The sequence below is a fragment of the Falco cherrug genome, chromosome 6 (assembly GCF_023634085.1).
Source record: "Falco cherrug isolate bFalChe1 chromosome 6, bFalChe1.pri, whole genome shotgun sequence".
NCBI lineage: Eukaryota > Metazoa > Chordata > Aves > Falconiformes > Falconidae > Falco > Falco cherrug.
In genome coordinates this window covers 84,585,440-84,600,873 of record NC_073702.1, presented here as the reverse complement: position 1 = coordinate 84,600,873, position 15,434 = coordinate 84,585,440, and the positions used below count along the sequence as shown (strand labels likewise).

Below are 15,434 nucleotides of genomic sequence, written 5' to 3'. Positions count from 1 at the left end.
GGAGTCGAGGGAGACGTCACACAAAAGCACCACTTGTAAGAATCTCACTCAACACATTTTCATGAAAGAAATTAACCAGGGACCCAGTTAATTACTCACAGTTCTGGGAAGAAGCTGTATTGGCTGCCTTCCTGGTTCCACACATATTGCCTTTATTAGTCGTTATACGGCAAGTGAATCATACATGACAGAGCTGGTCTGGCTCTAATATTTTGAGGTTATCTGGTCCTATTTAGTGATGTTCCCTAGAGATCCAGATGTCCCCACAGCCACTCATGACAGTGAAGAAGGAAGAGAACTCATCCCAAATGGACTTCTGCTCTCTGTTGTTCATCTCTCTTCTGCTAGGTAGGCTCTCAAAACCAACCAGAGGAAACAGAGGTGGAGTGGAGGTTAACTGGTCTCCTCATTCATTCAATTCCTCTTGGATTTAGGCAGGATCACCTGCTCTAAAACCACTAGACCACCATCGAAACAGGGTGGAAAACAAGTATCTAAGGTTAATTCAGAGAAGGGGAATGACAGACCTTAGAGAGCTTACCATTAGTTTATTTTTTTTTAATTGCCATTGAAAGTAGCTCCAAACAAAAATCCAGCTCTGTGCCACGGAGTGTACAGAACAGAAAACACGGGCCTAGACATCTGCAATGCTTTGGCATATGAGATCACTGGTTTCACTCTAGATGAGCAATTTTTGAAGGGTTCTGGGTGGCTCGGGTTCCTGAAGCCTCTTGAATTTTCAGAATTCAAGGATTTTGTAAAGGGTTCATGACTTAACAAACACCGGCTTTAAAAACAGTGTGGAGAAGTGCGCATTGGACTACTGTATTCTGAGAAAGGGCCAGTGAATATCCACAGACCCATTCTGTCTTCAAAGGGAATGACAGCATTAACATTTTGCACCCTCTTTCCCTCTGTTTTTTTCTGTTCTTTGCTACTTACCCCTTTTCTCATCATGATCTCCTCAAAACCAGTATGGCAGCATGTATCACTAAGGCTTCACCATTCTAGTTAGGAATCATCCCCAAGTTGGAAAAAAATTCTAGTCAAGAAGTTTATTTTGGATCCTGTGTGGACTCATCTTTTTTAATCTCGTAAGATGAGTTTGTGAACCTTCTGGAGAGTTTTTAAAGGTAGATGTGTGAGGAGCAATTATTCCCTCCAAGAAAACAGACGAAGGAGAGGAGACTTTCAGATACCCAAAGCCCAGGTTCCTGGAGCACACAGATGGGCTCAGGGCATCTGGATACAGCTTGGCCCAAATGAAATTTTACTGGCAGTGAAGCAAAAGAAGATAAAGGAGAAAGGTGCTAGCACTTTCTTTTCCTTCTAAGGAGCACACAGAGTAACCTAGGCTTGAAGTCAGAATTGGGCTAGACTGGGAAAGTTTCATTCATGTCTGCTGTGAAACACAAAGATGATATTTTTGAAAGGAATAGTGTTATCCACGTGAATGAAGTTCATTACTGGGTGTTGGATGGAGTATTCACTCGTGTCCCAGGATGGGATATTGCCCTGTCTCAGGTAGAGATGTATCTTAGAGTTGCTTTTCACAGCAGAGATAAAGTACTGAAGAAGCAGGATCCAAATTACCGCTGCTTAGAATGCTTTTCTGACTTGAATCCATGATGTTAGAAAGAACTCCAAATTAAAAAACAGGTGCACTATGTCCAGAGGCATTTAGGTGCCTAATTGTCTATGAAAACAGTACAAGCTGTTGAAGACCTTGACAAATGTGATTATTCTTAAGGGGAGGTGGCACTCTCCTGCATACTCGCAGCTTCTCCTAAGCCATGACCAGGTATTGCCGCTGCCACCTATTCCACAGGCGGCTGAATTATCACGCGGATAAGCTATGTGCCAAATGCTCTGCATCACCAGTGGGATATCACGTTTTACGGCTCCCATTCGGCAAGATGGCTTTAAAGGGGAGTTATTAAGAAGCCACAAGTGGAATACTTGTGCAGAGTGACTATGGCATGGGTCCAGCTGCTGGGACTGAGGGAAGTCAAGACCAGGAGGCAGTCACCAAGGAGAGACCAATCCAAGGCTCCAGGTGGAAAGCATGCTCAGGAAAACAGAGAAACCAGGGCTATCCCAAACCGAAAAGCAAATCAAGAAATCAAAGAGCTTGTACTAAAAGCCTTGGTTAAAGCTGTGTTAGGACTAGAAGGAGGTCAGGCAGGTTAGCCAAGAGGTAGGAACCATGCAGAGCCAAAGGGGAAGCAAGGCAGTGAAAGCAGTTTGTGGGATTGCTCCCAGTGCCTGAATCAGAAAGATATGCCAGCCCTCAGCCAGTCCGGCTTTTCAGGACACGGACCCCCTAGGCGGGTATCAGGCCCAGCTCCTGCCTACAGAGCTTGGCTGCTTAGCAGGGGCTTGAGAGGGGAGGGTGCGTGCTAACCACACGGATGGTCGGTTTGTTCATCAGTGCGGATACGTCCGTTTACAAGCAGGGAAAACCCATATAACGGCATGACCAGCTCTCTCTGGTTTCTTTTTTTCCATCTTACAAAACTCTGGGGATCGGGTCTTGGGGCAGAATGATGCCGGGGTGTGTGGCGACTGTACCATCCCTCAGGCCTCCCTGGGCTCGGGGGCTGCGCTACAGCCCTTCGTGCTCTGCAGGCACTCCTGCCAGATGTGTTCACAGATGAAGACAGCTCTGTGTTCAGGGCTGCAAAGCAGAACCGAATTTCTGGGATGGCGGTGACAAAGATACGGTCCTTGCTGTGAAGGAGATGGGCACCAGTTGTTTGTGTTTCGTCTCAGTGTGAGACAAAAGGCACGGATTACAGCCATTCCTGAAGCGTAGCCACATCAGAAGTAGAACGTAGTCATGAAATCTGTAGATTAAAAATAGGTATATGCTTCAACAGCTTGCTGAATTAATGGCTCTGTAATTGCCAGGGGCCATTAGGAGGTTAGGCTGCTAGTTTAAGTACAGAATACGATAGGAGTCAGGCACCCACACCAGCAGAAAGATGCAGCAATGACAACATGAATCTGCTTTATACTGATACTGCTAGGTAACTGCTATCTGCAGCATATAACTATTGGAGTTTTAAAAGTCAAAACAAAACCCACCACCTAACTAAAGTATTTTTATTCGCATAAAATTCTAGTTGTAGACCAGAGCAAAGGATAAACATGCTGTGTCTTTCTATGTATTTTCTATGACAGATCAACACCCTTTGCAGTTCTCATTAACCAAAGTGTAAAAAAAAAAAAAAAAAAAGAAAAACAAAAAGTTGTTTTGAATCGAAAATATCTCAGTTAGCCTTACTACTAGATGTGTGGAAGGAATATGTGTGAAAAACAAACACTGACCAAATAGAAAACGTAACATTCCTGTTTTAAACATCAGGCATGTAATGAGAAAATAAAAATTATTTATGAAGTCAAACGACTTTTAAATCTTTAAATTCCCCACATACCTTCTAGGATTATAGTAACCTATGGAAGGTCATTATAGTTATAAGGGAAAAGATTAAATAAGCACTTAAGCAGACATAAATAAAACGGACAGGTTAAAAGCTATTAAATTGAACATGACTAGAGGGAAGCTTACCAGTGCTGTAAAGGAATCTGAACTAACACAGAAGGAAACAAACACCACGTTGAGAATGGCTGATGAGAAGTAGCAACACTGGAGATACAAAATCTTATGAAGTCCCAAGTCGTCTGTACAACAGAATTTCTTAGAATTTCTTAGAGGAAAACTTCTGTAGCAAGTTCAGAGCTTTTCCCCCAAAATAACACAAAGCAGGAGGTAAAATTTGTGTGACGATGGTAAGATAATAGAGTTGAAAACCAGTAGCTAGAAAGAGACCGAAGGGAGCAGCCTGCCATGGTGCTTGCTGCAGCAAGCGCTCAGCTGGGGGGCCGTACCCCTTCCTCCGCCCCAGCTATCCGTCTGTCAAGGGAGAAAAACGGGAGGCTGGCAAAAGGGCTTGAAAATGGAGCATGATTCAAGAGCTAGCATTCTTCCTAGGAAAAACGTCTGGGTGCAGGAAGGCACCACCATCCGAATTGGGAAATACTGGAGGGCAATCAGCCAGTCATTTGGATCAGGAGTGGGTGGGGAGAAATGTGCCCACTGTAGGGGTGTCAGGGGGTGCTGGAGATGCAGTGGCTGCTGTGCCTCCTGGGCCACGGCTGGAGATGTAGCTAGATTTCTAAACTAGTAATTTTGTTTCTCCATGGAAAAAATAAACAGGCAGAAGGAAAAACATACAATGAAAAAGAAACATGATTTATTCTTTTTAGTTACTCTTGTGTTCCAGAGGTGTAGCTCCACTGAATTCACCAAGGGATATTTTTGCTAATAAAGCTTTTAAAACGAGGGATGGATTATACTCCAAGTATGGATATTTCTAAATGGGTCTGGTTTTATGTATTTCTCAATATTTCTATTTTAATTTTTCTGACTTTTGCTTGAACAAAAAACAAAAACATAAACATTTTTTAACTAGTTCTGTATGCCCAAAGAGACAGAAATATTCATGCTTTCTAGAGAATGAAAAATAGCATTCAATTTTGTGTCTATGTGGGAATTTAAAAACAGAATCAATTAAAAATGTTATGGAGGTTACCCTTTAAAAATGTACATGCTGCCGTCACGTGAAAGTATCTGTGCAACTCCATTCTCTGTATCAAATGCTACAGTCTGCCAGATCCAGATAAATGGTGGTTTTTAATGGCACCTGATGCACCAACAGGCATCGACGCTACTTAATTCAACAGCGTTAGTTAAATGCAGGTCATTGCATGAATTAAGAGTGCATCTGTTATAAGCGATCATTTTTCTCTCCCTAATTTTAATAAGGGATTTTGCCAACATGTTTACTGGAAATATTACATCTTCCCGTGCTGAGAAAAACCCATAGGGCTTATCTATTCGGTTCAGCTGTGTTCTTGTTCAAACAGGGGGTCACACCACGACTGAAAGCTTGCTGCTCTGCCCAGAGCCAGGTCCAAGGCTTTGACTCCGGCAGGTCTGCAGGAGGGAGAACCCTATTCCGCAGGCCACTGAAGTCACCCTGAGCGAAAGGAACACCGAGATCAAAGATGCACCGAGGAATGGCAATCACAGAGGGAATAACCCCAGATTTGGGAAGAAGCGGCTTAGCATCCCGGTTTCATTTTCCATGTGTGCGGTGATCTGACGTGCAGTTACCCCATCAGGCCGGGAACCCAAACAGTGCCAGGCTAGCAAACTGCAAACAGCAAACTGCACGGTGCTGAGCACCGAAGGAATGCTGCGTCCTAGCTCAGGCTGAGCCCTCAGGTGATCAGGCGCTGCATGCTTTTGATTTTACCAGCTAGGGATATTTTATTCTTTTTTTAAACGTCCAGAGAACAAACGCGTCTGACTATTGAGCGTGACACGACATGTCACGACCTCCTAAAGTCGCGCGTCCTGCAGCCGGACGAGGAAGATGCGATCCCGGGTCAGATCCCGGGTGGGAATGTCCCTGCGTAAACAAAAGGCTGGGGCTTGGCGGTGGCGGCAGGGAGAAGGCGGCTGGGAGAAGGGCCGGGGGCCAGCTCTGCCCGGCGGGCTGCGGGGCCGGGGGCCGCCCGGCTGGAGCGGAGCGGCGCGGCGCGGCGCGGCGGGAGGCGGGCGGGGGCGGCGGGCGGGCGGGCTGGGGCAGCGCCGCGGCCCGGAGCCAATCGCGAGCTGCGGCTTGAGCCGCTCCCCGGGCAGCGCCGCCTGCGCGGAGACAGCGCCCAGCTCCCCCCGCCCGCACCCGGCGCCGCGCCGCGCTCGCCCGCGCCCCGCTCTGCCCACGGGGCGCCTATGGGCAGCTGCGGCCGCCCAGGGCTTCGCACCAGCGGCAGCGGGCGGCGACCGCCACCCCGCTTCATCAGCCCCGCGGAGCTAGGGCCGGCGGGACGCAGCTGCAGACCCTTCCCCGCCTCCCTGCAGGTACGGGGCGGCCGGCGGCTCCGCCCGGCCCCGCTGCTCCCGCGGCTCCCTTCCTCCTCCTCTTACGCTCCGCCGCCCCTCCGCGGGCAGCGGTGCGGCGCGCAGGGCCCGCGGGCGGGCGCGGGGCGGTGACAGCGCGGGGTCGCCCCGCAGCACCTCCGCCCGCGGCCGCGCCACGCGTGGGAGCCCGTCCGCCGGGCCCCGCTCCGCGCCGGGCTCCGCACCCCTGCGCTCCCCGCTCCGCGCCGGGCTCCGCTTCCCTCCGGGCCCGGCTCTCCTCCGCGCTCCCCTCCGTGCCGGCTCTGCTCCCGTCCGCTGCCCTCTCCGCGCCGAGCTCCGTTCCCTTCCGCGCCCCCCTCCCCGCCGGGCTCTCCTCCGCGCCCGGCTCCAATCTTCTCCGCGCCCGGCTCCCCTCCCGGTTCCCCTCCCGGTTCCCTCCGCGCCCCGCTCCGCGCCGGGCTCCCCTGCCCCCCGTCCCGGCTCCGCTCCCCTCCGGGCTGCCCGGCCGCAGCGCTGGCGGCGGGGACCGGCCGTGCCCGCGGGGAGCTGCGCGGGCCGCGTAAGTAGCGGAGCGGGAACCGGCTGGCGGCAGCGCCCGGTGCCGGTGCTGGGCGCCCTGCGGGGTTACCGGGGTGGCACAGCCCGCGGGGTGCGGAGCGGCGCCCATCGCGGCTGCCGGCCGCCTCCCGACACAGAACCGGGGGGTGGGGGGGAAATCACCTCGCGCATGGGACCTGTGCCCCTTTGTACCTTCCTCTCTTTGCTTTGGGTTAATGATGGTCTGTGATTATGAAACTCCACGAGGGATCAGCTGTGAGACGGAATCGGCTGCAGATTACTTAAAGTCATTACTTTAAGTCATGGGTTAGAAATCTATCAGTGTGCATATACGCGGCTTTGGGGTTTGGGTTTGGTGGCGTGTTGGTTGTGGTTTTTTTCCCCTTGCAAATGAGGATTATAATAATACAAACCCGTGTCTGTCTCACAAGGAGCTCCTGCTTGACTTTCTGCTAAAGCTAAGGAAATATTTGCACTTTCACAGGTCTTGCAGATTCGGAGTCACAGGTCTTATAAAAAATTGCAGTGGCATTTGGCTGAACGGCTCTTATTTTTAGCACACTATTGTGAAAGGGGTTATATAACTTTCAGTCGCCTTTTTGAGGACGAAATTAACAGCTTACAAGAATTTACCCCCCCCCCCCCCTTTTTTTTTTTTTTCCTCCAAAAGAGGAGAAATAAACTGAATGAAAGCCAAATGATTAGAGTCAGGTGAATGTCAACCTGACAAGTGACCATGACAGCGATTCTCTAAGGAAAAGCCGCAGGTTAGGAATCCCCCCAGTCCTCCTGGGAATCACAAAGCAGCAGGTGCAAGACCAAGCGATGCCTGTGCGCAGCCCCAATTAGCAAGCTGGTTATCAGGCCGCTTCAAGGCTATTTCTTGCTAAACCAGGGAGGAATCAACATCGCGTCAGCATCTCGTCTTCCCACTGGTGCCAATACAATACAGATACTGTGTTCCCTTAGGGGATTAGTTTGTTGCTTGAACTCCAAGAAGTACGCACCGCCTGAAATATTTGCTTAGAAATGCCTGATGTGTTTTAATGCAGATGCTTCGCTTGCTCAACTTGGTGCTTAGTTCTCAGGCTGTCCTTTCCTGATTGCTTTCCAAAAGTTAAGAAGAGTAGTGCTCTAAAGATTTTAAAGACATGCCCTGAGAAAATAATTAAAGTAAGGAACAGCAATCTCCTTATTACGGATGGCCAGAACATGAGCGTTTTGTCTCTGTATTTGGGCTCTGAGCAAGGGACCTCTCTCTTCTCACGTTCGTGGTCCTCATGAGCTGCCATCATCCAAGGTTTGCAGGGAAGTCCTGTGTTCTAAACATTTGTGCAGCTGAAGAGAACAGACCGATTTGCTAAGTCTCAGTGGTCTGATGAGTGAGAAACCTAGCAGGTAGAATTCTGCCTTCTCGCCTCTCTTGCCACTCGCTGTTGGTGCAGAGCTCTTGTGTGCAGGGAGGAGGTGCGTCTGGTCGCAGCGAGGTTTGCTCAGCCTTCCGTTGCAGCATGAGAAGTAAGTGCCAGGTGTGTCAGTGAAAAGCATCAGTAAGAGCCCTAGAAGGGTACCACAAAAGTAAATGCCATTAGCCCTAGATTTTTTTAGGGGATTGGTTTAGCTGACATTTTTGCTTTATGTTTGTCTTTCAAATTGCTGTCATGAAACATGGCTTTCAATGTAGAATAGGACAAAGGTATGAGAAGTTGAAGAATTAAACTCCGGAGATTTTTGTTTCGTTCTGTAGTATCAGTTCAGGGTAAACATTAGTATCTGAATTGCCAGCTGAACTATATTGATAAATTGGAAGATACTTGGTTTCAGTGACCATTTGTCAACACTTATGAAAGTGTAAGTCACGCAGATCCAGATCATCCTCTTTTGTAATAACTACTTCAGTCCTGCTGTGGTTTTGCTTGATAAAATTGGTACCTGGTAAATTCCAGCTGCTCGATTTCATAGTTCTATACACTACTACTAAATTCACATCAAAATAATTCTAACTCAGGCATCAGAAACTGGTAAATTCCAATTTGGAATTGGTAAATTGGAATGTACCAGTTTCTGATGCTTGAGTTAGAATTTTTTCAATGAGCAGTTCAAGTCACTGCAGATTTACTGACATCCGGAGCGTCTCTTGAAGAGCAGCACAAAAAGGGCTTTTGCTCCACATTCACAGATGCTCATGGGTGTGGTTGTGCATTGACATCAGTGTTGTGATTTGTCTCAGGAGTGTACTTTTGATGCCAGTCTTCCAGCTGTTGCCACTCCATCTCCATATACCTCACGGTGGGCCAGCTGGATTCCTTTAGGATGACTCTAAACTGGAAGATGTGCTTGTGTCCATTGCTGGAAATCCGTGAGACCAGAGCTAGCCTGAAGTAAAACGCTATAAAGTGCATATAGTGTCTTCCACGCTTCAGTGTTTTGCTCTGCGTGCTGCAGTCGGGCTGTGCTGGCTGCTAACATAGGCGCAGTCTGTTTGCAGCAGACTAGTACCGATGCACCACGCCGCTGGAAGCCAATACTAACCATTTTTCCCAGGGGTGGGAGCTAGTCCCTGCTGCTTGCACCACTGCCTACGCGTGTTACCAAAAAAACCCTCCTGGCTCAGCAGGAGAGCACAACCCTGCACCAGACTCTGGCTGCCCTCCGTGCATATACACATACTGAGATCTCTTCAGTTCTAAATGATGGTGGCTATTTTATATTTATTTTTTATAGTCTGGCATGTGATGGCATCCTACATTTTGAGTGGGAGCTTTGGCGATTGCAGACGTGTGCTTGTCTGCTGAGTGGGAGCCCAGCGGCTGGGTTTAGGAAGGGACAACTGGAGCTTCTTGGTTGTTTCCTTCTCACTGGCTGTAGCACTTCCGCGTGTAAAGGTTTGCAAGGCTGTGTTTATGTTCCTCATTGCGTTTGGCAGCGGAGAGAAATGTTGGACTGAAACTTAAAAACTGTCATTTAGAAGTGCCGTGCTCCCCTGGTGCAGCATGGCGGCTGATGATCCGGGAGGCATCCGGAGGAGCGCTTTGGAGAAGGTCCCGCCTGTGGTGGCAGGTCCTGGTCACAGCACATGATGGGAAACACATGCTGGCCCTGGAGTCCAGTTGCCCAGGCAGGTGGGAATGTGCGATGCCCAAGGAGATGTGAAACATCCACTTAAAACTTGAAGCTTCTGATTAAAACATGTGAAAACACTTTTTTTTTTTTCTGCAGTTTTTTGCTTTAAAGTGGATAAATTTTCCATTCTCTGTTGTTTGGTGATTTGGCTGGCATTTTACAGTTCCACGCTTTTTCTTCAGTTTGCGTCTTTGGGGAAAACTATTTTAAATAGAAAAATGATTCAGTTAATGATAAATGGTTATCTTTTATATGAAAGCATTTCTAACTGGAAAATAAATTATTGGAGCAGTTAGGGATCAGATCCTTTTTACTCAGTAACAGAAGGTGGTCGTCATTGCTGCAAAACCTGGGACTTCTCACAGATTCTGGAGTTTTACACACGTTTTCCACAGGGTCATGGTGGAAATTGTAGGGTTTTGTGTATAGCATGAAAGATGCAAAGATCCTCCTTGGTCCGCAGCACTGTGCCTGCTCCAAGACTGCTTTTGGATCGCAGAAAATGTTGTGCTGTTTGGAGCAACAGAAACTGAAAAACGAGGGAGCTTCTCCTTCCCAGGTGACTGTATTTTTATTGCTAGAGGTTGTCTACTCCAAACGTCATTCCAAGGCATAGCTGCTTTGTGGGCTGAAGTGTAGATTTTAACATGAATTGTGTAGATTATGGATACGTCACCTGAAACCGTGGTATTCCTTGTTCTCAGTGCATTAAGCCATTTGTTATCATTTTTAGAGAAGATTTCTGAAACCCACTGCAGAAAGGGAAACAGACCGTAAGAATCTGTCTTGCTGCGGGATGTTAAAACAGAGAGCAATCTGTCTTTCACTATCTGGTGTGATACAATCATGGCAACTTCAGTTGTTACTTTTGTCAAAAAGTCATCTTACAGCATCTACTTTTCACATTCTGTTTTGCTTTTTCTTCTTCTGGGCATATGAGATTCTGTATTTTTATTTTTTTTTTTCTTTGTCGCTGTCTACATAATATCTGTAAGAGTTATAGTGGCGTATTTTAGATTAGTCATAAAACCAAGGGGGATTTACTAAGGTCAGTGTTTCGTAGGGGCTACATTGCCATATTAGAATTAGTTATACTGTAAACATATGTTGTGTATAGAAATATGCATGCTACTGTCTTTACTAAAAGCTCCTTTATAGAAAGGGAAAGCTAAATTTATCTCTCATTCCAGACAGTTTAAAAGTCATTATTGTTTAGGAAGTGAGTATTTTAAGAAACTGTAATTTGTAATGAAGTTAAGAGGGAATTAAAACTGCGATACATGCAAATACAAGAACTCTCGTAAAGATTTAATTTCTGCCTATTTCGCATTAAGGAAGCGGGAGAAGTAAAGTACACTGGGAAAGGAAAATATCTTATTTACCTTCCAAATTTCATTTTGGAACTAGTTTTTATTGAGTGTGATGGGCAATGCACAAATGCAGCAGCAGGCCATGGATTTAACAGCAATAAATCTTAAAAAAATTCCTGAATTTTTAACTTCTCTTAAAACTTGAGAACAGCATTTGTACAGCTCATGCAGAACGCGTTGTTGACCTTGTCTTGTACAAACACTTGCTACAGTTGGAAAACTGTATGGAGCTGGTGCTACAAGTGAACTAGCTGCCCTTCTTTGTTTGTGTGCAGTTTTGTGGATTCCAGCTGTGTCTAGTCTACCCTATTACTCTGCTTAAGTGCTGGTATGATGATGCTAAATAGCCTGATATTCTACAGTAGTGCTAACAAAAAAACCCGAACAGCATTGTAAAAATTCTGCATGACCGTTTCTGGCATGAAACTACAGGATTTTTCCTGGTGCAAATCTCAAACCTAATCTCATTTCCAGTCAGGCCAAAACACTAGTTTGGCTTACAGTGAAGCGCTATCCTGCCCATAAATCTGGCCAGTCTCCATACAGATAACATCTGGAAAGTTGTCCTTTAAAAATATGTGGGAGAGCTTGGGACAGGGTTTAAATAGTGGGTCAGAGCTTCTATCCAAAATGAAAACATCCCAGCTCTCAGATGTGAGACATCCTTGCTCTAGGCATGTTTTTTGTTATGATCTGTCTATCGTTTGTCAGTTCTCGTTCTGTCAACGTGATTTGGAGCTCAGTGTCCTTTGTGAGGAGCAAGAGGAGGTTGACGGGCAGAGAGGAAGGGGAATACATGAACATGGTGCATCACTTAATGGATACATCCAGTAAAGTCTCTTTATTAAGAGAGAGATGATTATCACTTGTATTTCCATTTAATTTGTTCTCTGGCTGACACCTTTCAGATCACTATACACGATGGCTTTATAATAAACGTGTTTGTTGACTTTGGTCTATATTCTTCATTAATGAAGCCCATGGAAACCTTGCCTGATCCTTCAGTGAGAACAGCTTTTTCCAAGATGGTCTTAAAAGTGAATATTTAGAAACTGAAAGAAATTATAGGCAACTTGGGATCTGTGTAGGGAAGGGTTGTTGATCTGCTTCTCCAATACTCCATTCGGTACTGAAACTGTGCCTTAAGTGATGTCGTAGCCCAGAACTTGTGACTTCTTCAGGGTATCTGAAGCTGAAGATTCAAATATCACATAAACTTTTAGGAAAATGTATCACATTATTAAAAAATCACAGAAGATATGTGAAAATTTGTTTTATGTAATAACCCTTTTTCTATAGGAACCCTGAAGCAAGCAAGACAAATACACGTAGTTGGAAGCTGAGCTAGTTTCTGTCGTCTGAGACTGTCTTGCTTTCAGGTTCCCCAAGTCCCTTCAGTCACTTACACGAAGGTATTCAACAGCTCAATCCAAATTATTTTTTTAAAATGTAAGACAAACCCCACTTTTGTCTACCATAAATTCCTCCCAAATGAAGAGAAGTTTTAAATACAAATTGTACCATAATAAATGCCATTTGGTTTTCCTTTTTTTTTTTTTTTTTTTTTTTAAAGCAGAAAAAAAGTTGCCTGCACTTGATGTTTTTCTTCTTGAAGGAGCACTGACAAAGCTCCTTCATGAGCTACAGTCTACTATTTTCTGAATTCTACATCCAAAATGCCAGTTGCTTTATTCTTCAACTCAGGTAGACTAGTTCCAACTAGAACAATATTTTTATGTTGGTGTTTCAATAGCTGACTTGAAAAGTGTGATACATGCAAACATGATTTGGTGTACCTATCAGAAATTGCCAGTCTTCTCCTTATATAAATAGTCTTGTTTTTTTCAGTATAAAATCCAGTATTTTAGAAAACTGAAGTTTCTTTGGAAACAAGTTTATTTTGTCATTCCAAGTTGAGCCTAGTTCTTTTCTGGACATCTCTAAGGTTTCTTTAAAAGAAGGATATGATATTACAGGAAGAATGTTACTCTTGTTTGCCAGAGAGCTGTACTATGTTTACTATAGTAAGATTAAAGGAAATTTGAAAGTCAACGCTAGCTCAGTGGGAAACTGATAAACACACGTTGTACTTGCAGGAACACTCTGCCCAGTAGTATTAGGAAATTTATCACTATTTATTTAGCAGTTCAGACTTTATCCGACAAATAGATTTGCTGTCCATTTAGAACTATGCCAGATGCTGAAAGACTTAACATTATGGATGTGATTTGCGGAATCTGCACTATTATCCTGGCATAGTGATCTCATGCGGCTTGGGATTGGGACTCTCATACCTTACGCTCTCAAAAGAAGGAGCCTGTAGCTTATGGATCCTGTTGCTTTCCAAAGCCTGTGGTTTGATTCCTGGCACTCCTGGTTAGGTCAACTATTATAGCCACAGTCATAAACAGTGATTTTCAGAATCTGAGCGAGCTAGACAAGGGTGTAGCTCCTTGGAAACATTGTTCTGGAAGAGGCAAACCCAGCAATGTCTCTGGATCCATATCTGGTATTGGCAGGCTCTGCTGTTGAGATGCAATGGCAGTCCAGACTCGTATTTACTAATGTTTGTTTATTTGTGCCTTGGCCAATGTTTTAACTAGAGAGTGAATTCTGGAGAAGGAAAAGGCCAGAGGGATGACTTTCCGTTCCCGAGTACGTGTTAAGAGGTCATTTTTACATGGACTCAAATGCTGCTTACAAATCAGTAAGAATAAAGTAATTTTGCTGTGAAATGCATGCAGGATTTTATTTTTATTTTTATTTTTTAGTACATATCAAGAGTAGATGGGAATGCATAATCACAGTGCAATTAATAAGCTACTATTGTAAATGTTTTCGTCACCTCCAAAATGGCAGATACCTTACAAAAGCAGGCAGCTAATCACTGTGTCCTTCTGAGCGCCAGAAAGGGCCAGTGGACTGTTCCCACCATGTGTTGGTGATTAGTAGGAACTGCAGGAAGGAGTCAGTATTGGTTATGGAAGCTACTGCTGGGAGCTCTTCATGCCGTGTACGCTGATACAGTTATTAGATACATAGGTGGTTAGGGAAATTAGTTGATTTCTAAGCTGCTCTCAGCTTTGAACTGTCTTAGAAAGGAGCCTAAAAAGCAAGGTTCACTCTTTGTATGAAATTTATGGGCTTGTGTGCTATCTGTGAACTTGCCCCAAAATACTCGTTTTTTTCTGCTGTTCACGTAAGATGTGAATGTGAGCTGCTAATCTGCTTTGAGATATTGCAAGTCTGAAGGAAATCTGTCTTGTCCTGTTCGACACACTTGTGCTGAGGAGGAATAATCTCATTTCTCCCGTGTTCCTCTCCTACCCAAAATGATCTTTAAAGGTCTGTGGATTCACTGGGAACGACCTTTGCCAGCCAGCTTAGTTATCATTTCATTGCAGTCCATGCCTCTACTGTAATTGTGCCCGTAGTACTGTCCAGCGTGTTGTGGAGTCTCCGAGACTGCCAGCAACCATGGGAATTTTCACTTTGGTTTTAGGTGGTCCGTTCAGCCAGTGGAAGTGCAAATGCATGGGTGAGAAATCCCTACCGAGGGTTTCCCGTCTTGAGGGAGACTGCTGTGTGTCTGGCTCCATTGGCAGTCCAGGCTTCAGGTCGTGGTGGGGCTGAGTTCTTCTGCAGGTCTGGCCTGGCAACTTCAGCTGCAGATTGGATTTTTTGGTTTTTTTCTTGCTTTTCATTAATTAAAACAGAATAATGCCTATCTGAACTCTTTTGCTTAGCTTCATCCCCGTAGATAGAGTGCTGGCAGTTAGCTTTGTTGTATACAAACTAGCTCAAGGCTGCGGCAAGTTGCCAGTTAATCTCCCCACTCGGACACCAGCTTCATTTACTCATATAAATAACTGGGTAACAGTCAAATGTGATTGACTTAAGCTGTTACTTTTTCTGACTGTGTAAAATATAGGGAGCTTGAGATGCTAATGATGAGCTTGTTATTTTTTTCCCCATACTGAAATTTAGTTGTATTTGGTGAGAATATTGAAATGGATTTGTCACTGTATTTGTCATGGGTTTAGATTTATCTTTACTGTTTGCAGGACAATGCAAAATTAGTTGGTTTTTATTGCCCTATTAGAATATGCATGGTTAGATTTATATTATTTAAAGAGAGGCTTAATTTCTCAATAAAAGTGAATTGTAATTTAGGATGCTTTAGTTATGAAGTGCTCCAAATTGGATTTTTTTTTTCCCCCCCCAAGATACTTATTTTTCTTTTAAGAACATTTGACAACTGGCTTATTTTACCATGATTGAGGCTGATGCCTTAATTTGGGCACCAAATGCACTATAACTTTTGAACTTCTAGGTGCATGATACAAACTACTGACATACAGCAGTGAGTCGAATAGCAATGCTGGTGGGATTTCGGGGGTGAGAGTGATGCTTCAGTTTTGCTTGTGAATAAGTACTGTGTTCTTGCTAAT

The 15,434-nt window shown here is 45.2% G+C and overlaps 1 protein-coding gene across 4 annotated transcripts in view; it reads left to right on the top strand.

The window, feature by feature from the left end:
* Positions 1–4,924: 4,924 nt before the first annotated feature.
* Positions 4,925–15,434, top strand: part of GREM2 (gremlin 2, DAN family BMP antagonist) — a 41,004-nt gene continuing 30,494 nt past the window's right edge. For 2 of the 4 annotated variants that reach the window (XM_055714680.1, XM_055714679.1), the window contains exon 1: positions 5,737–5,932. The gene's annotated coding sequence lies outside the window, so the exon portion shown is untranslated. Of the gene's footprint in view, positions 5,291–5,736; positions 5,933–15,434 lie in introns of those variants that run through there. The other 2 variants (XM_005436553.3, XM_027801531.2) reach the window with 2 other exon arrangements.